The sequence below is a fragment of the Pinus tabuliformis genome, chromosome 6 (assembly GCF_031772625.1).
Source record: "Pinus tabuliformis cultivar Carrire ecotype Pingquan chromosome 6, CPIR1, whole genome shotgun sequence".
Classification (NCBI taxonomy): Eukaryota; Viridiplantae; Streptophyta; class Pinopsida; order Pinales; family Pinaceae; genus Pinus; species Pinus tabuliformis.
The window spans coordinates 370,263,598-370,285,656 of record NC_142292.1 but is presented as its reverse complement, the minus strand read 5'-3'; positions in this window follow the sequence as shown (position 1 = coordinate 370,285,656).

Here is a 22,059-nt window from a genome sequence, read left to right as displayed (position 1 = left end):
AATCCCACATCAATGACACGGAACGGAGCAAATGACTTTTATGGAGGTGAAAACGATCTGGTGATATAAGGTTCAGGGTGGCGGTCATGAAAGAATGGAGTATAATGTATGGTAGTGGGTGAGACACAGGTAAATTCTCTAAATGACTTCTCTTGAACATATCGGCGAAACTGATGTGATGGATCGGTAGCATTAACCCAAAATGTGGATGGTATGGCGTGACCATGGTGATGTGACCGGTGAATGAAACAACCCAACCCAACTCGGACACGGAGTGGAAGTATCATGTTCATGAGCGACTTGCTACCAACAAAGCTTCTTTGAGTTTTCTTCCCAATTTTTCCCCAGTCATTGCTAACCAGTACCTCTTTATTTTTGTCAAGCTTGAGGAGGATAACATATGCTTGTTCTATAATTTTCCCTTCGGGCAAATCCATCGCTATGTTTTAACGAGCGTAGAGATAGTGAAACTCGTTCTCGTCTATAGACAAGTTTGTCGCTATTAATCTTTTTAATGAGTTTAACGACAAAGACAACTCGGTCCTTTTCAATTTTAGAGAGTCTGAAAAGGAACGTAAAGGTAACTCCAAAATTCCTTTTTCGTCATCTAATCCCTTAAGTCTGAAAAAGTATAAAACAATACAGAAGGGATGAATTTTCGATACTTTTAACAAGCCGAACAAAACAAGCGCTCGATCTTTTTGTGTAATAATCCCTCAGGTCCAAAAAGATTAAAATCTAGAGGAGGGATAGCACTTCCTATCCCTTTAACGAGCTGGAGAGGCCAATGGCTCGGAAATCTTTTCATATTTTACGAGTCAGTTGAAAAGAGCTTAAAGGAGACTCGTCTTTTGAGGAACGAGTGATAAAACGGGTTGCAGCTGATTCCAGGTAAGGTTTGGAATTTTCCAATCACGGCAGTGTCACAAGGATGGCTATTGAAATCACTCTTCGCAGCTGTTCCTCAAAATGGGTAAACAATCAAATGGGGGTGAATGATCGGCCAATGAAAAAGTGGAGGTGACGGTGCAAACACGACCAAGGCTTTAACGGCTGAAGTACTACATTCACGATGGTTATTTACCAGGGAATAGTTCATTTTTTAACGAGCTTAAACGCGGGGGGAAACATTTGCTCATGTCTTATGTTTATTTTTTAACGAGCTTGAACTATGTGCTAAAACTGCTCGATGCGGGTTTATTTTTTAACGAGCTTGAACCTTGCGGTAACATTGCTCGATTAATCCAGTCGTGTGATAAGAATGTCTCATATAAAAATGGCAATTTTTAGAGTTTTGCCCCACATCCTTTCTTTATGCAAGTTAGGAAACGACCAATCCTACGAGTTTAAAGGGTTAGAGGACCTACAAATTTAAAAACTAAATGGTCGCTCTTCGCTTGCACTCCAAAAGGTTTGCATGCCCCCAGGTATAAAACAGAGTTTCAAGGTTACCCCTACTTCTTTCCGTTAAAACATTTGTTTTAGCGAGAGAGGCCTACCTCTTACAGGTTACCCAAATATTGTTCTATCCACAGCGCAAACAAAACACTTCTCCGGCGATGTCTACCGAGATAAACAAAGGTGAGCGGCGGTGCTCGCCAACTCACATAACTTTGACAAGAGAATCTTGTTCCAGTCCAACTCCCTCTTCCAATCACGGACGGGAGTACGGAGGTCATATTCTCTCGCGGAAACCTACCCTATACCTGAAGTTTTCCTGCCAAAGCAGACCAGGACGCATGCCCCCTGGGTTTCAGTCATGTCCCCTCGAATCACTCGCGCTCATCGGGTGGACGGACTGGGGATTGAGACATTTCTTGCGTGAAAATACCATTCAGGGATGGTATATGACTATTTGCTATGCGTGATCCGGGAAATGAAAGCTGGTCTACGAGCTTGACCATTCTTCCTTCGTGCGGAAAACACTTCACTCTAAAGAGTGATGAGACAATGGCTCTCATGCAATAAATATAGTCTCGTCCAAGGAGTAGATTGTAATCCAGGGGTCCTTGAACTACCATTACGTTCATGTGAACGGTTTTCCCTCTCAATGTTATGGGCACATTGGGAAGGATCCCTAATGGTCGACTGGTTCCTTTATCAAAACCTGTTAGATTTCTCATCTCAGGAAAAAGCGATGGCGAACCAAGCGCTTTCCAAGTAGTTGAGGAAAGGATACTCATAGAAGCCCCCTCATCTATGATGGTACCGGCCATAACCATTCTATATATTTGAACAATGATTTGGAATGGTACACTAGTTGGTAAACGGGGTCTGCCTAGTTGATTCCAGTCGAACGAGACAACTAGGTTGCTTGGAGGTGGGACCGAATAGACGGTCGGGTACGACTCTGACGAACTTCCTTCCTGCGGTAAAGGAATGGGTAAATTGCCCCCATGTTCGTTGGAGTCTGTGCTTATGAAAAGAATTTGGATGGTGTCATCCTTGTTCTCTTCAGTGACTGTATCATCTGAAGATGGAACCTCTGAAGGCAAGACCGGGTCAACTGCCACCTCGACCTTTTGACTTTCGTCTGGTATGGGTTCAGATGGTTTATCTTCAATGATAGATGCTTCGGCCGACCACCTGAGCGGGCCAGCCAGATTTTCAACTAGTGATGGACTCGGCAAGAGTTTTTTATATCCAGGAGGAAGTCATAACGGTGAAACCGGATGATCGTCCAAAACTCTTTTAGCTTCGTCTAAGAAGGGACAATGGTGGATGGCATGATCGCCTTCGCACAGTTTACAAGGAAATCTATATTTTCCTTTTTGTCCTGGGGCTTTACTTTCACTAGTTGACGGTGTGTTTTCAACATGATCATCAGAGGTTGACGACACCGGGTTGTGCAAACAAGGAGACCAGTCTCTTAAGATCTGAGGGATACAAGGACAATCTATGTGATAGTGGTCTCCTTTGCAAATGACACATGGCGATTTAGGCCTGGTCGGTGCAGTGTGTGGATTTTTGCTAGACGACACTCGTTTGCCCCCATTCGCTTTTGGCTCCTTCTTCTTATTCTCTTTCTTCTTCTTTTCCTTCTTCTCCTTAGGTACTTGACTTTTGGCTTTACCAGTCTCATCAAGCGAAGAGGAAGGTGGAGAGGAAGAATTAGAGGAAGTAGAAGGTTGGTGGGTAACTCTGGACTCATCTAGTTGCTGATTTGATTGTTCAGGAATTGCAGTGTTCTGAACGACAAAGGTTGAGAAGAGCCATACGAGTAAACCAATTGTCAGTCCTGGAAGCGACAATGTGGCCATATGGGGTGCACCAACATCTCCCCAAGAGGAGAAGGGACTAGGATTTCCTCCAAGGGGAATCCCTTGGTTGGTGCATTCCATTTTCTCAACCCAAGATCAACGTTGGCAAGGGTAATGAATATTTCGTTTAAAATAAATTTTAGACGCTTTGACACAACTTGTTTTTTCAGTTTTTAAGAGTTAAGAAAAAACAAAAGATGACTCTAGTCTCCTTCAATTTTTAATGAGCCTGAAGTGACAAGTGCTCAGATGGACCTTTTCCGTTAAGGATTCTGAAAAGGAACAAAAGGGACTACTCTGGAAGTCTAGGTAGAGGGAGTACCAAACCAATCGCAAAACTGCAGAATACTTTTTACGGTACGGCAGTCAATCTTCCCGAATGCTGTGTTCAGTGCATTGCGATCGATAGGGCAGTAGACACGGCTTCCTATGGATAAAGGATTAAGCCTATTGGGGTCTCCCAAAATATACTCGACGTTACGTGGGAGCACAAGTCCGTACTAGCACTTATCGTCTCAAAGTGGAGGAATCACCCAACCATCAGTGAGAACAACAGTTACCAGGCTTTACGACGCCGGAATACGTCTCTAGCCTAGACTTCTAAATGTTGTGCATTAAGTTCCAAAGCGTTGTTAGATTCATTGAATTTATTTTAAGTTGGTCTTGTTTATGAAGTTTTCCTTTCGGGTTCAACACGAGATGTATATGTAATTCCTAAAATGCAATCTAAGATGATAAACAAACTTTTTATCTCTTTTATGCAATGTGTATCCTAGCTGCTAGGGAAAAGAAAGACAGAATCTTTTCACAAAGAGCAAAGATCACACTCTAAATGCACTTTCCTAAATCAAGCCAATCAGACTGTCTATATGCAAATGCACATGCATGTATTTGTTTTTGACTTTCTTAGTATATGGATGCTAAAAAGAAAGTTGATGCACAAATCTAAATTTCTTTTCAAGCAACAAATATCAACAAGCTTCTTTTCGAAATCAAAAATGGAGACGATCACAACACCTTACGATTTTGAAATGAATACTCGTTCTTGACACTAGAAAATTACAAATTCAGACCAAAAGCAACAGTAACAAGATAATCGACCATCAACAGCAATCAAGCTTTTTCCTACGATCGAAATCGACACTTGCAACAGATTCAAATCAAAGGACGACAGTACGACTATGCTACTTTTGCAAAGGAGAACTGTAAATCATTGAACAAACACACAAAAACATCTACAGTTCTTTTGTACAAAGGAGGCGGAATAACAGTAAGGAAAAGGGGTTTCAAACAGACATATACTGATCACAGGCAGCAAAATTCAGGAATAGAACTGGAAAGAATGATCCACAGAAACCACAACTGCACAGAGCTAGTCTGATCAGCGCACCTGTAACACAGAGAATCTGAAATGCAACGCAGGTTCTCCACTCGGGAAGTGCATTGAAATTTAGAATCTTTGAACAGTACCTGCGCTGGGCCAGAAACGAGACTCTGTTCGGGTTCCGGGTCACAGTTTGCAGTTCAGTTCTTGGGTTTTGGCCGAGTAAAAAGCAATCAGTAATGAAACAATCAAGGGTAGATCTAAGGAGGATCTAAGAGCTATCACAAGGGCAATCAAATATTTTGTGAATCAGTTGTTTAAATCATAAATAGATCCATTAGACGGATTGAAGTAGCAGTTGTCTACTTTGCATTTGTTATGGCCAATGCAGTTCGAATGCTACTTGTAAGTTTATGAAACAAAGAACAAAGAATGATAAACAAAAAAACTAATTAGTTCCCCAGTGGAGTCACCATTTTGTTACAGGGAAAAGTGTCTATTTAGAACTGCTCTATCCCACTAAGGTGTGACAGCTGCCTTAGAAACAAACAGAGAAAAACTACTTTTTTTTTTCCTTTATGAATTATAGATAGAGAGGAACAAAAAGACCAACCTCTGTCTTGCGCTAATCCTTCGATTCGATCCCTCTCTTCTTTGATAGTCCCTAGCTACCTGCTCCCTTGCATGCCCAGCTTCACAAAGTACCTGTAAGATCACAGAAGCATAGCACTATACAAAGACATGGATCTATAATCATAAACAATCTAGGATCAGATGTAAATTGACCATACAAATGTAACAAGCATCAATGATACAAAAGCATGGAGGAAAACTCAAATAGTTTTTATTGATAAACAAGAAAAGATCCAGGAGGAGTTACAACCAGTGGTTCCGACCCAGCATCAACCTCCCAGCAAAGAAGCCCCTCTTCACCTCAAGCAAAGCTTAGATCACCCAACAATCTAATGTTTGTCTCTAGAAACCAACAACAATTCCTTACAATATGCAAAATTCCAGCCTCTGGATCTCTGGGATGAGGGATCCATATATAGATATCTGTAAGGGGGATGAGTCAGCTTGTGATTTGATTAGTGTCTTCTCTCTAACAGTTCTTGCTTCCACTTGGAGACTGAGGGCCTCTTACTCATCCTTGATCGAATTCAGTGAGGCAAGTGTCACAGGAGAAGATTCTGGAAGTTTCCATTGCCTCTCCACCTCGCGGAATGACACTGCCATTTGTCATTTCTCGCCCATCGCACCCCACAGAAGGGACTTTTGAAATGAAACGCACCCTCACGGTGTATTTAGGTGAGATGCAACGCACTTAGCTAGTGGAGCAGCTGCAATGATCCTGTTTTGACCAATTCTGAATAGTTTCTCATGGAGAACTTCTGGGAGAAGCTGTAATCTGTTGACCTTGTTCCTTTAGGGGTTAGAACAACACTTTTAGGGACTTAGGAGCCCTTGGTTTATGGACATTTCATGCTTGGGGTTGTAGGGCACAAAAATGTCTATAACAACATGAACCAATAATATCAGTAACTTAGGATTACAGTGATCCCAACAGCCGGGGAGCAAGGGGTTCGTGCTGATAGCACCTACCCAAATAAATATGGCGAGATATTTTACCAGATACCTTGAATTTGTGGGAAGAGGAAATTAGGATATAGAGTAGCACTGGTATCTTTGCGAAGCTATTTGGAGGGCCCGTCAAAATCCAAACAATGTAAGGGAAATATAATTACAAACCACACTAAGAGAAAGGGCTCTGCGTTGGTTTATAAAGTGGGCAGAGCAGAATCAGAACCCCACAGTAGATGACATCAAGAGAGGGTTTGTGCAGGAGTTCAAGGTACCACAGACAGATCAGCAAGGGCTATCGGAACTTTGGGAGATTAAGCAGAGGGAAGGAGAGATAGCTTGGGAGCTTATGCAAAGGTTTAAGGATGCCATTTCCAAGTTGAGTTACACTCTGGACCCAAACCACCAACGGGACTGGTTCATTAAGGCACTATTGCCTTTGACCAGAACGCCACTAACACAACAGAAGATAGGAACCCTCCAGGATGTGTTGGAACAAGCATCATGCATAGAAGCGATGGCGGGATACCCACATGAGTACAAGGGAGGGGCGAGCCTGCAAGACCCATCGATTTTAGGCCTGCAGAACCAGATCGCGACCTTGATGGAGAAATTGAAATATCTTCAGCCAATGCGTCCAACCAAACCCAATGTTTGGCGCACCCACTACATGCTGGAGGGGCACATCGTGATAGAATGTTCGAGGTTGCGAGGGATTAATCATGCAAGTGGGGTTGCGAGGTCATTAGGAGCCCAACCAACTGTAGGAGTTGCGGTGGTGGGAGCACAAGGAGCCTTCCCAGGGAGGAATACCCAGGACTTTTTTGAAGTTTGTAGGGCATATGGACACCTGCCACGGATGTGCCCCATTTTGTAAAAGTACTCTAACATCCCCAGTAATACATACTGTGAGTTTTTTGCATCAACGATGCATCACACCGATCAGTTTCGAGCGTTGAATTCCCTAGTAGAAAGGCTAGATAGGTCCACGTTTAGGGTCAATGAATCAAACCGGGGGTAACAAGGAGGAAATGGGCGAGGAGGAAGAACAGGAGGAAGAGGGCTTGTGAGGTGTTACAACTGCAATCAGGAAGGGCATGTTGCTAGAGAATGTCCACTGCCGAGGAGACCCTGGTGCTCGCAATGTCGAATTAATACCCACGCAATGGAGGACTGTCCAGAACTCATTGCAAAGTGGGAAGAAAGGACCAGATAGAGAGGGGCCAACTTGGTGAATGCTAAACCATGGACCAATGACAGCCTCCCCACAACCAATATTAATATAGTCACCAGGGGAGGGAAGAAGACATGGGAGCACCGCTACACAGAGAACCCCCCCTTAATTCTTAAAGCAGCCTCTTCACAGAAGGGGTATCACCTTGAACGCCAAAAGCAGTACTATCAGGAAGCAGCTAAGCTATTCGAAGGGATGACAGTGGAGAAGGATACTAAAAGACCGTGGAACCACATACTTGATCACATCTAGCCGATTGGAGAATGGTTTAAACTGTTCTTAAAAATTATTGAGGATGAAGACATGCTGAAGGAATTGAGAAAAAGTCTAAAGGCTTCAGTATCCCTAGAGGAAGAGGAAATGGATCGAACAGGTGCAGGGTTTCCAGAGAAGGCTTCAAGAAGAGTGAAACAGAACAAGAGAAGAAGCAACAATGAATTCTGAATCAATGCACAAGTGGCAGGATTCCAGATAAGCAACACCATGTTAGACTTAGGTTCGGATGTAAACATCCTACCTGGGAAAACTTGGGAGGAAATGGGGAAGCCTCAATTAAAATACTCACCAATTCAACTAAGAATGGAAAATCATTATTGCATACTGCCAATTGGGAGATTGGAGAATGTAGAGGTTGATGTGGCGGGGGTGAAGACGCACACAAAATTTGAGGTGATTTACACCATGGGGGATAAAGACTCATACCTGGCACTCCTGGGGATTGACTGGGCATACGAGAACTATGCGCTCATAGACCTAAAGAAATAACTGATGATTTTCGAAGCAGATGGATTAAGGGTGATCCAACCATTAGACCCCTACCAAGGGCCTAGGTTCATAGAACCAGCAAATGACAGGGATGATCCAGGAGGGTTAGACCAACTATACGCACTCACAGTAGGGAATAAGGAGGACTACATCAACCCCATAGCCAGAGGATTAGTGAGCTGGTGAAGTATCCAAATCTTAGAAGTTGGCTCAGAAGCTGCATGGGATGCATGGCAACAAGGGGGATACGAATTGACCACTAGATGTTGTGTGATGATAAGTTGACTAAACTGGGGAGAAATGGAGATAGTTGACTACTCGAGGTACCATGGCCTTGGGCCAATGGACACCTTCTTAGACAGAGTAGACCAAGAAGTAACAAAAGATCAAAGGATGTCCTATCGAACTATTGGCCTCATGGCGACACCGACAAGATGGTGGAGAATGCATTGCAATACACTAAAAGACTGGCCGAGCGTTAATCAAACCATGAAGGAAAGGTTTTCCCGGGATAAAGATCAGCCACAGGATAGGGAAAAATACAAGGGGGATTCAAGTCCCAAGGAGCACATCAAGGATTGAATGGTCATTTGGAAAAGTAGAGGAATGTCGAGGGATCGGTGGGTACACGCATTTATACATACCCTCGGACCTGTTCCCTGAGCGTGGTATGTCCAAGAGGAGCTCTGTCGACAAATAACAGATTGGGATACTGTGGAGGCACAATTTGTCAGGAAATTTTCATTCAAAGGGGATGAGGCACAAATGACAAGGCCACTCCAAGCAATAAAGGGTTTTGTTCACACCGGAGCCATTGGTTAAGGGAGGGCCCGATGAAAGTTTTCTACAGTATTTGTATGAGATAGATTTTCCAAGATATGTAGCATGCAACAGGGTAGACACAAGACTAGATGACGATGAGAGGATGGAGGGATTGAGGCATCTAGCCTTCGGGGAAACGGAAGGGGAGAGGGATATCTGGGAGACCCCCCTAACAGAAGGTGCTCACCTTCTACCAATGAAGCTGAGAAAGTAGAATGTTGGGTCAGAGGATAAGCCTAAGATAACATCGGTGGGAGACTATTGGGACGAACAAGCCACCAAGGAATTTTTCGACCTATTGCATGAATATCAAGATCTATTACCAGCTTTAGTGGTAGAACTGAAGGGAATAAAAGGAAACCTTGGGGAGATGAAAATTGTCTTCAAACCGAATGCCCAACTGGTAAAACATAGACCATACAGATTAAACCCAAGGGTGAAAGAGAAAGTTAAGAGGGAAATTAAAAAAAATGTTGGAGGCAGGAATCATCTTCCCAGTGGATGAAGTTAAATGGATAATTCTGATAGTTATTCAGAACAAGAAGGGAACATCTGAAATCAAAGTGTGTGTCGACTACAGGATCCTGAATAACGCATGCGTGCATGACCCGTTTCCCACACCCTTTAGCAATGAGGTCCTAAACAATGTTGTGGGGAACGAAGCATATTCACTCACAGATGGTTTCTCATGTTACCACCAAGTCAGAATAGCTGAAGAATATAAGAGGAAAACAACATTCACTATGGAGTGGGGGTCATATGCCTACAATGTCATGCCATTCAGACTGGAAAATGAACCAGCAGTCTTCTCAAGAATCATCATAGCTGCATTTAGAGATTATATTCATAAGTTCCTAGAAGTTTACATGGATGACTGGACAGTATACAATCTGTTGAAAAAACACACCAACCTATTGATAATAATGTTCGAAATATGTAGCCAATTACATATCTCCTTGAACCTCAAGAAATGTATCTTCGCAGTCCCCTTTGGAAATCTAATGAGCCATATTGTCTGCAAGGATGGAGTATGTGTAGACCCTACAAAGGTTGCGGCAATTATCCACATGGAACCACCGTGCAATGTCAAACAACTAAGAGAAACTTTGGGGCATATGAGGTACTACAGGCGATTTATCAGAAATTACACATCCATCACGGCTCTAATGGAGAAATTACTAAATAAAATGGAAGAGTTCATTTGGACTACGAAATGCCAGACAGCCCTGAATAACTTAAAAGAGATACTAGTAAGGGCCCCTATATTGGTGTATCCTAATTGGAACAAAATCTTCCACGTGCACATCGATGCATCAGGAATAGTGTTGGGATCAGTCTTAGCATAGCTAGGGGAGAAAAACATGGACCATCTAGTGTATTATGCTAGCAAGAAGCTGTCTACTGCAGAAAGGAACTACACAACAATCGAAAGGGAAGCCCTGGCAATGGTTTACTCTCTCCAAAAGTTCAGACAATAATTACTGGGCGTGCCATTCAAATTTTTCACAGACCATTTTGCACTCAAGTATTTACTAAACAAATCAGTGCTAGAGGGGAGAATATACCAATGGCTGTTGTTGTTCTAGGAATTCATGTTTGAAGTAGTGGTAAAGCCCAGCAAACTCAATGTGGGACCAGACCACTTTTCGCGGCTAGAAACAGGGGAAAATAAAGGAGTAGTAGATGATCAGTTGCCCAATGCCAATTTATTCAGAATAGAGGCGATTCTAGACCACCTGGAACAAATTGCCTCATTCTTGACAACTGGTCACTACCCAACAGAATACTTAGCAGCGCCGAGATGATACTTAGTAGTTAGGGCAGCAGATTACCAGCTGATTGCGGGACACCTTTATAAAATGGGCTTAGATCAAATATTGAGGCATTGTGTCCTTCATCATGAAAGGAATAATGTCTTATGGGAGTGCCATGTAGGGGTCACAGGAGTTCATGTAGGAGGGAAGGCCACCGCAAGAAAGATACTCCACGCAAGACTATGGTGGCCAAATATCCATAAGGATTCTAAAAAATCTGCCAGGACATGTGACATCTGTCAAAGGGTTGGAAAGTCATCGAGATGTGATGAGTTGCTTCTACATCCCATCCACATAGTGCAGATATTTGATAAGTGGGTGGTAGACTTCATTGGAGCCATTTCTCCACCAGCGAGGCATTCATGAGAAAGGTACATCATAACAGCAATAGATACCTCATAAGGTGGGCAGAGGTGGCACCCGTAAAGGACTGCACAACAGAAAAAGCGGTAAGGTTCATATTTGAGAACATCATTTCATGGTTAGGATGCCTGAGGAGCCTCAAAAGCAACTAAGGCATGCATTTCCTTAATGAGACCATTGAGTCTCTGCTAAAGATATTCATGGTTCAACACAACAAGAGCAACCCATACTACCCATAAGCCAATGGTGTAGTAGAAGCATTTAACAAGATACTGGAGAAAGGACTCACAAAATTCGTATCTTCCAATAGGGATACTGGGATGAAATAATACCCATGACCTTATGGGCATATAGGAAGACAGCAAAAAGACTCCATAAGAAAACTCCATTTCAACTTGTATAATTTGTGGCAGCAGAGGCTCGCCTTCACGCGGCCTCCAATTTAAAAAAAAAAATCATCATCAATGAAATGGGCAGCAGATATCAATAAGATTGCGATAGAGTTTTCTCTTACCGCAACCCATTTGTGGTCATGGGGGAGAAGTAGCATCAATAGGTACACATGTAGTCCCCGTCAACAGAATCAGTGTTGTGGGGGGGGGGGTAGAGTCAGTGGCCACATATGTAATCCTAATCAGCAGAATACACATAGGCATGCACTTTTTCCAACATTATGACCACGCAGAGACCTGTCCCGGCTGTTGTACCAGTGGTCATTTCCTGATTAAGTAACTAAATAAGAAGTTGTCAGAGTATGAGCCACAATATATTTTCCCATTAAGCGTAAAGTTATTTAATAAATAAACACATCATGGAAAAATAAATATGCCATGCAGCCCACTCTGTACCTTTGAGTCCACATCGGGGTTGTCACGTCCAATCCGGCTGGCGGTGGAAAATTATAGCTAAAATGCATGGGAAGATCGATGGAGTAATTAGTTATTAAGGCATCGTCAGTTAGGGAACGTCGTGTCAGGACCGACTACTTAAGTCGTAGAAGAATGAAGGGAATTCCAGAATTCCAATTGCAGACAACAAAAGAGTTACAGGTTCACTCTAAAGAATAGGAGCAGAGACAGAAAATCAGGAAGCCTCTAGTGCAGATAGTTTATCACAGGAAAAAGGAGATGGCCAAAGGACTTGTATCAGTTCCACAGGATGCACTAGATGCATGAATTGAAGTAGACGACAATTTATATGGCGAGTATGACAAGGCAAATCTGATAGACAATGACTTCACAGATTGTTTCCAGTTCCTGACAATGAAGAGAGAAGTTTATGTTGACACCTAATCATCAGGATTGGGTGAATATAATGTACATAAATAATAAGTAATATGAACAGTCATCACGAGATGAAGTGAACAGTCTCTCCCTCATGTATATAATAAATACCAACATGAAGGAATAGATATACGAATCAATTTTTCTTTGAGGAGTTATTGCCTGGTCTAACATGGTATCAGAGCCAGCTCCCGAAATTAGTTGTAACTCCCTTCTTCCATTGTCTTGCAGTCTATCTCCCTATGGATTCTGTCTGCCATAATTGATTATGCGCCATTCTGCACTCTGTCTGCCATAATTGATTCTGCGCCATTCTGCGCTCTGTCTGCCATAATTGATTCTGCGCCATTCTGCACTTTGTCTGCCATAATAAATTCTGCGCCATTTCTACCATGCCTCAGCTATGAAAACCTTCTGAATCGCTGCGTTGGATGCCTTGAGGCCATGCTACTTCATTGAATCCCTTGAGGGAGTGCTGCTGCGAGAGTTTACTGCATGAATGGTGTGAAACGTTGTTGCATTGATGGTACGTGAGCTTTGAGAGCATGGTGTGGATGCCAAGCCCCTGAACATTTCATGAAGAGCAACAATACCGGGACAATATATGTGTGGCTTATTCACACCACTGGTGGTGGGGGAAGACTTGCCAGCAGCCTTGGTGGCGAGCTGCTTCCTGGGAGCCTTTCCTCCCGTGGACTTACGAGCTGTCTGCTTGATACGAGCCATGGAGCCAAACTAAACCTTCGTATGAGGATTCGAAATAACAGCCTTGGGGTTTCTGGTAGAGCCTCGCCTCCAGACCATGCTAGAGAGAACGGGTTAATGAACAAGAATAATATTAAAGGCGTGGAAATGTTGGTAGCCATCGCAGATATTATATAATGCTGGTAACATTGTATTTACACTGCCTTTGTGTTTACACTACTGTCATTGTAACGCGGGCATATAAAATGTGTTGAATGCCAATTCCTATGATATTGTAACGTTGGTCCTACAGTTGAATTTTTTGGCATATAAAATGTGTTTGCATTGAAGTTTTTTGGCATATCATTACGTTATCTGTACGCTGGAAGCACTGCCTTTGTGTATGCGTTGAAGTTTTTTTTGCATGTAAAATGTGTCAAATGCCATGTGTCAAATAAAGTTTTTAAAAAACTAAGTCATGGGTCAAAGCACTGTGGCATGAAGTGTTGAATGTGCTATATAGATTTGTGTATTTACAGTCTTGGGTATTGACATTTGCTGTCGAGTTAAGTTTGTTGTCCTGTCATATCAAAATTATACATTTTCCCATTAAGAGTAAAAGTTTTGCAGCAGAAGTTTTTGTTACAGTATGCATTCAATCATATCCATTATGGGAATAGTTCTCATTGGCAAGGAGAACTATCCTGAGTGGTCCTAGATGATAAAACACACCCTCATTTTCAATGAGTTGTGAAAAGGAGTGTGCATTGGAGACGGAGACAAACAGCAAGAATAGCCTACATCAGACAAAGAGCTCGCCATTTGGGAAAACAAGAACAACAAAGCCTATGCATTAATTGCAGCATCTGTAAGCGAAGAGGTGAGTCACCATATTACGCCATTTTCAACTGCTTTTGAAGCCTTACAAAAGCTGAAAGAACTCTATGACTCACATTCTACACTTGAAGTTGTTCAACTCATGATTAAACTCTTCACTCTTAAATTGAAAAATAATGATCCTCTTGCTCTTGCATCTAAAATAAATTCTATAATGCATGATATCCAAGCCACTAAAATTGATTTGGATATTCCTCTTATCACTTTTATCAAGGCACTTTATCCTACTTACTCCAATTAACTTGAGTCATTGCAAGCAAATGGAAATCTTAAAGACATTACCTTTGACTCTCTTGTGAAAAAATTTGCTGAAAGAGAGAAAGATTTTGGAAATAAGATAGCCCCTGAATCTTTTGAAGAGGCTGTGTGCCTTGCTCATAAAGAAAAGCATCCTGCTCAAGATTCTTCAAGAGGAAGAGGTGGTCGAAGAGGAAGAGGAAGATATTTCAGAGGCAGGGGGGTAGACACTCTCAAGGAGAAAAGGCAGATTTGCACTGCATACGCTGCAAAAGAAATGGATCACATGATGCCTCTACATGCAAGTTACCATGGGACAAAATTGAGCAGCAAAGAAACCAACAGAAAGGTAAAATTGATGATATAGACAAAGGTAAAGCACCTGAATCCGCTCACTATGTTGTGGCACAATGTAATATTGGAGTAAATGAAGATTTATTTAATGCTTCACTTGCTTCTTGGAAAAATGATTGGTTGCTTGATTCAGGAGCAACCTGCCACATGACTCATAGAAAAGATTTTTTTGAAGAATTTACTGACAATGTTGATGGAGCAGTATACTTTGCAGACCAATCAAAAATCAAGCCATCAGGGCTTGGCACAATCAGGCTTAAACTGACTGGTCTTCCAAACTTTCTTCTGCATCATGTTCTATATCTCCCACAGCTCAAGAGAAACTTGCTGTCCTTGGTCCACATCCGCCATCAAGGTCACTCCATTCATATGTTTGATGGCAAGCTTGAAGTAAGAAAAGTATCTGACCACTCACTTCTCATGAGGGGAATAGAAGAAGAAAGGCTTATCAAGCTGTAAGGAACCTCTGCTCGTGCACAACATTTCTCATACAATTCTCATTATGAAGAAGGTACACTTCCATCAAGTTTATTATGGCATGCTATATTTGGACATTTGAACTATGACAACCTCCGCTTGTTGAAGAAAAATGGTGTTGCTGGTTTGCCTACAATTCCTAGGAAGCTTAAGCAATGTGATGCTTGCATTCTAGGAAAGCATAGCAAACAGTATTTTCATGATTCACATTCAAGAGCACATAGAAAACTTGAACTCATTCATTCAGATTTATGTGGTCCAATGCCTATTCCTTCTGCAAATGGAAATAAATATATGATGACATTTATTGATGACTACACTAGAATGTGTTGGGTTTATTTATTGAAGAAAAAATCTGATGCTTTTCAAACATTCAAGAACTTTCATAAATGGATTGAAAATGATGCACAATCTCATATTGGGTCTATTCGCACTGATAATGGAAAAGAATACACATCAAATGAATTTGAAAACTATCTTTTCCAACATGGGATCAAACATCAAACAACTGTGCCTTATAATCCCCAACAGAATGGTGTAGCTGAAATAATGAATAGGACAATCTTAAATATGGTACGATCCATGCTCTTCTTCAAAAATGTAAAGATAATGTTTTGGGTTGATGCTGTTCTATGTGCTGCATATATAAAGAATAGATGTCCATCTAATGTTATTAGAAACAAGACTCCATATGAAATGTAGTATGGACATGTTCCTTCGGTAAAGCATCTTAGGGTCTTTGGTTCCACTTGTTATGCCTTGATACCAAAGGTACATAGAAACAAACTTGGTGCTAGAAGTCATAAATGTATCTTCCTGGGGTATTCAAACACCTCCAAAGCATATCGTCTCTATGATAAAGTAAATAAAAAGTTTGTTGTATCTAGAGATGTAATTTTTCTTGAATCATCCAAAACTGACAATGTTGTTGAGCGGCAACTTGATCGCTTGGATAGATTCGCAAAAGCAAAATCATTTCAAGAATTTGATAATCAAATTCCACATCTTGAAGGGTGGATTCCTATACTAGATCAACATGTGGAATCTTCTTCTGAAGAACACTCTCCCCTGCATGAAACTCCAACAACGGATGATGCTTTAAGTGATGTGATTGACAGAATTGGGAGACTCAACCTTGATTTAGTCCCAACTCAATCAAGGGAGCAGCCTAGACCATCTGAGAAAGGTCCCCAAAGTGGCTGACAAAGACACTTGAAAGTGTTCATCCTGATGAGGTTGGAAAGACAGGAACTAGAAATTCAAACCGGCAAAATGGAGGTGATGTAGATGACTCTAATTCACTTGTTGATATGGATGCTTCTTATGATTGTGAATTGAACTTGTCTACAGATTTTGAACCAACTTTCTTCAAAGAAGCGATGCAAAAGGAGTATGATGCCCTCATAAAGAATGGCACTTGGAAGCTGGTTGATCCTCCATTAGGAACCAAACCAATTGGCTGCAAGTGGGTCTACAAGAACAAGTATAAAATTGATGGCTCACTTGACAAGCACAAAGCTAGGCTTGTGGAAAAAGGTTTTGCACAAAAGGAAGGGTCAATTATGAGGAGACTTTTGCCCCCACATCAAAATGGGCTACCATCTGGACACTCTTTGCCCTAGCAGCTCAGAATGGTTGGAAAGTCCATCAAATGGATGTAAAAACTACTTTCTTGAATGGAGATCTAAAAGAGAATGTTTTTATGTCCCAGCCTGAAGGATTTGCTGTGAAAGGACGTGAAAATAAAGTATGCAAACTTGTGAAGTCCTTGTATGGCCTCAAACAAGCACCACGAGCCTGGTATGAAAAACTAACTGAGCATCTTCTGAAACTCAATTTCAAACATTATGATCTTGATGATGCAACTTTATTTGTCAAGAAAGTTGGCAAAACAGTTGTATATCTTGTGGTATATGTAGATGATCTTTTGATTACAGGGAGCAATGAAAGTTACATTGCATCCATAAAGAAGGAATTGGGGAAAAGTTTTGAAATGGCTGATTTGGGCTATGTTCATTACTATCTTGGTATTGAAGTAACCCAACATCCGAAGTCCATATTTCTTTCTCAAAAGAAGTACATTGGAGATCTGTTGAACAAGTTTGGCATGACAGAATGCAATCCTCTTACTACTCCAATGGAACAAAACTTAAAGCTCACATCTATTGAAGGAAAAGAATTTGAGGATGCAACAAAGTATAGACAGCTTGTAGGAAGTCTCAACTACCTAACTACTACCAGGCCAGACATTTCGTTTGTTGTTGGAATCCTCTCCAGGTTTATGCAAAAGCCTTGTGAGGGCCATTGGTCTACTACAAAAAGAGTTCTAAGGTACTTGAAGGGAACTCAAGACTTTGGAATCAAGTATACACAGGTGGACGACTTCAGCTTGATTGGATACTATGATTCAGACTTCGATGGAGACAAAGAAACTAGGGAATCTACTTTAGGATATGATATGAGTCTTGGATCAGGAGCTGTCTCCTGGAGATCACGCAAACAATCAGTTCCAGTAGATTCCACAACAGAAGTAGAATACGTGGTAATAGCGGAAGCAACAAAAGAAATTGTGTGGCTCAGGAAAATTCTTGAAGATTTGCAGGTAAAACAAGTACAATCAACTCCATTCATGATTGACAATACCTCTGCAATAAAGTTAGCCAAGAACCAAAAGTTCCATGATTGAACGAAGCACATCAATACTAAATATCATCTGATTCGACATCATGTTGAGGCCAAAACAATCCATCTCTGTCATTGTTCCACTAATGAGCAAATTGCAGACATCTTCACCAAAGCGCTTGGAAGAGAAAAGCTTGAATGATTCAGAATGATGCTTGGACTGACCAATATCCCTTCAGATTAAGGGGGGAATGTTGACACCTAATCATCAAGATTGGGTGAATATAATGTAAATAAATAATAAGTAATATGAAGTCATCGGGAGATGAAGTGAACAGTCTCTCCCTCATGTATATAATAAAGACCAACCTGAAGGAATAGATATACGAATCAATTTTGCTTTGAGGAGTTACTGCCTGGTCTAACAATTTACATGGAGGATTTCCTGAAGGAGGATGGCACTCAGTCCTCCAAGGTCAGGGAAGAATTCAAGGGATTACAAAGATCAACACTCCTCCATTTGAGGAGCCTATCTATATTCAACACTCAATTTTCCGCGATGTAGTGTACCAAGCTGCTAGTGAGCAGGATGCATAGAAGTTCGTTGTGGCTGGATAAGGAGTACCCTATCCACATGGAAGATATTAGTCATCTCATAGGACTGGCCGAGGGTGGAAATGCAGTTAGCACCGCGTTCTAGGCTGGGGCGAAGCAGGGAAAGAAGCAAAGTGAAGACAACATTTATGCCAGATATGGGACTGAGCGGTGTGGCAGAGGAGCGAAGTTAGACAAGATCAACAAGAATGACATTAAATTTGATTGTTACCCCATTGCAGGAAAAACGATGTGACACTACACAAAGAATGAATGCACCTTGGATGCCTTCTTAGTTGTGGAACATTACTGCTGGGGGGAGGTGCTCAACTGGTCAGCCTATGTTCTCAACAAGCTGTTTGAGGCATGTGAGAACATATACAGAAGGGGTACTGGGTTCATGTTTGGATATCTGCTGATGTCGCTAGCAATGTGGAAATTGAGGCCACCAAAGGAGAGGAAAATGGCACCCATCCTTGAGGGGAAACCAATTGCACTTTGATATGATCCCTAGAAGGCATCAGGAGACCCTAGCACAAAGGAGATTAACGAGATAGCCTTTAGGGACTAGTATGAGAAGATGCTGGCCACTGTTAGGTTGACAGAGAGGATATTGAAGGATCTGTTAGACGAGTTCTCAGAAGACCTTTGGCTTGGTGCATCCCACGCGCATACATACCTGCGGCCAAGGTGCGCCCATCCTCAAATGTTTAAGATGAGACCTCTGAGGTTTGTCCTAATTGAGGAAGCGCTACATACAGAAGTGGTCTCATGGCCAGGAGTGGCCTACGAGATAACAGAAGGTAAGAACAAGTACCTTTTTGGAGCGCTGACTCCGCAGGGGCAAGGCAAAGATGGGGCAGAGAGCAGTAGGAAGCAGCCAGTTGAGGACGAAATCGAGCCAATGGTGCTCCAGATGGAAGAAAAGATGTTCGAGCTTTGACGAACAATCGCCAACTTCGGGTCAGGTGAGAGCAACTACCCCGCCATATTTTAGGGCTCCACCATGTTTACATCGATTGTCACGATATTGCTAGCCATGAAGCTCCCAACAGTTGTAGCACAAGCCCCCTCTCAGCCCACAGTCCCCAAGCCCAAGAAAAAGCGAGTCGCTTGAACCCCAACTGTCAAGAAACCAGAAGTTAATCCGCCAACTATGATTGTCAACCTCACTGTGGAGGTCGAGCAATCAATCCCTACAACCACCATCATTGAAGAGATCCCCACCACCACCTCCACCACATTACACCAGTCGTGGGAGTCATCCCCACACACTGCATCAACCTCTGCGACTTTATCCAAAACCCTTTAGCCTGGCCGGCGAGGGACGACTGCGGAAGCAAAAGTCCAGTCAGCTAGGCAGACAGAGGGCACCGCTCATACCACCAGGACGCAACCTACAAAACTCACCACATTCTTGATGCTTGGGTCGGAACTTAGAGTCTACTCTACAGGGGGGAGGATTGAGCCATACCTAACACCCTTCCCTATAAGTCTCTAAGTCCGCTCGATTCCCAACATCATTCAACCCACTCCACAGTTCACCCTACCATCACAGCAAGCCAATTCGCCCACCTCCCATTCTGACAAATCCATTGCCAGCAGCCTACCCTTATAGCAATAGTTCCCAGACCCTAGCAAAATGTAGGCTAAGACGCTCCAGCACTGGTCGTCAGCCCAATTGTTTTCATTTATTCAGCAAACAGCACATAGAACCGAAAGGTTCCATGAGGACCTGGCCCAAGAGCATGAATGGCAAGCGAAGCAGTTGTAGATGGTGACCGATGAGCGTGATCACTTGTGGCAAGCAAACGCTACATTGCACGCCCAGGTCAACCAGGTCACACAGTGGTTCACATCACTATGGGCGACCATCACCAAGGTGGATGCCGAAGTACCGGCATACATGGATAATTTCACACTGGTCAGCTGCTGCAACCACATCCAGGCGGCATGCTTGCGCCTGGAAGCCAGCAATGCTGAGATGAAGAGGAAATTGGAGACGGTGAGATCTGCATTACCAGATCCAGTAGCAATTTATGCAAGGATGGTTGAGGGGAAGGTTAGGGAGCTGGAAGCCAAGAAGCAAGCCTTAGCCGATGCCCTCACCGACGGATATGCCCTGATGAACAAGGTCCATGACTGGTCTGGCAACTTGGCACTGAAGAACCACTTGGTCTACCCCCTCCGAGAGCAAATACAGACTCTATTTGCCAACACGAAAGACTGCACAGACCCCGCCCAACTGCAGCAAATCAACAATCAAATGGACACCCTCCAAGCTTAGGTTGATAGTATAGAGGAGGAGTCCGCGTGAAGGAAGAAGATCATCAGGGATCTGTAGCCACCGATCCGAATGCAGGTGTTACTTCTGAAGGAGGTGTGTGACTCCAGTGGGAAGCAATGGAGCAACATCGAAAGCCAGAAGCCAATTGAACTGACGTCGCACTCGGCTAAAATTTTTACTCAGGTTGCCAATGCAATTCTCGCCCGATGGGACACTGCCGTTCAAAATTACATAGCGTTCAGGTAGCATACAACGGTCTTTGTCCCGGAGTTGGAGCCTTCGTTTGGAATGGGGGAACCACAGGAGAAATAAGGTGCAACAAAAGTAGATACCACCCCGCAAGCAATGATCGAAGCAGAGGAAGCACCTGCACAACTGAAAACAGAACCAAAGCAGGCAATAGCGCAGCCACCACCCACAGGATCAACAAGACCGACAGAGGATGAAATGACTTGCCTCGGGAATGAGTCAAGGAATCGTGGTTGAGGCCTGTTGGGGCCTTCGTTTAAATTTTGGAAAGGTTTTGACCCATTTTGACTGACCAAGGGACGAGAAGGAAATGGGTGGTAGCAACGGTTGGCTGGCAGAACAAGCAGTTGCACAAGAGTTGCAGCAAGGTGGCAGTGGGAGGTAAAGGCAGCCGAGGGGGCAGGAAGGTGCAGAAGCAACCGAGGGGAAGAACTGGCAATCCAAGTAACAGAGAAGGGATATAAAAAGAGAAGACTAATAAAGGAGAGGGGTTAGAATCGGAAAGGTTAAGAGAAGGTGACAGGGATTCTTGTTTCGGATGACAAAAGGGAAGATCACAGGAGCCGAGAAGACATGGTCTGTGAAGTTGCACAGTACTCGCAGAACTAACCCAAGTATTTTATGTAGTTGTTTACGGCGGAAGCCGAGTGATGTTGTAATGGTTAACTGTTATGATTAATATAAAGATCTGCTAAGATCAGTTGCAGTTTATTATGTATCTGGCCCTGTGTATGAGGGATCTTTAAACTTTTTTTGAATGACTTAACAATTGCATGTAATCGGTAGTTCGTGTGACATCATGAGTATGATGTTATCTCTGTGTTTTATATAATGTATTCATGTATTTGATCGAATGCAACTTGGTTAAGACTTTCATGACTCCATGTTGAACCCTTCTCCCTTTTGGTCATGGCGCGCCTCGAGTGAGACTCCTTGCCCTTTGGGGTAAGGTGAAAATGTCGGCGCTGTCCTAGACTACAGTAGACCATTGTTGGCCTCTTGTGCCCGAACCTAGGGTCTTCCCCCTGATGACTCTCATGAGCCAACATTCACTATAGCCCAAACCACTCCTTGGGGTGGTGACACGTCTCTGCAAACCTAGAATTTTAGTCTCTTTGACTCACATATGTAGTACTAAGTGGGATTGGCACTCCACCATTGCCTTTCTCCTACTATATTCATCCCTTCTTTCCATAAGATGATAACTAATAC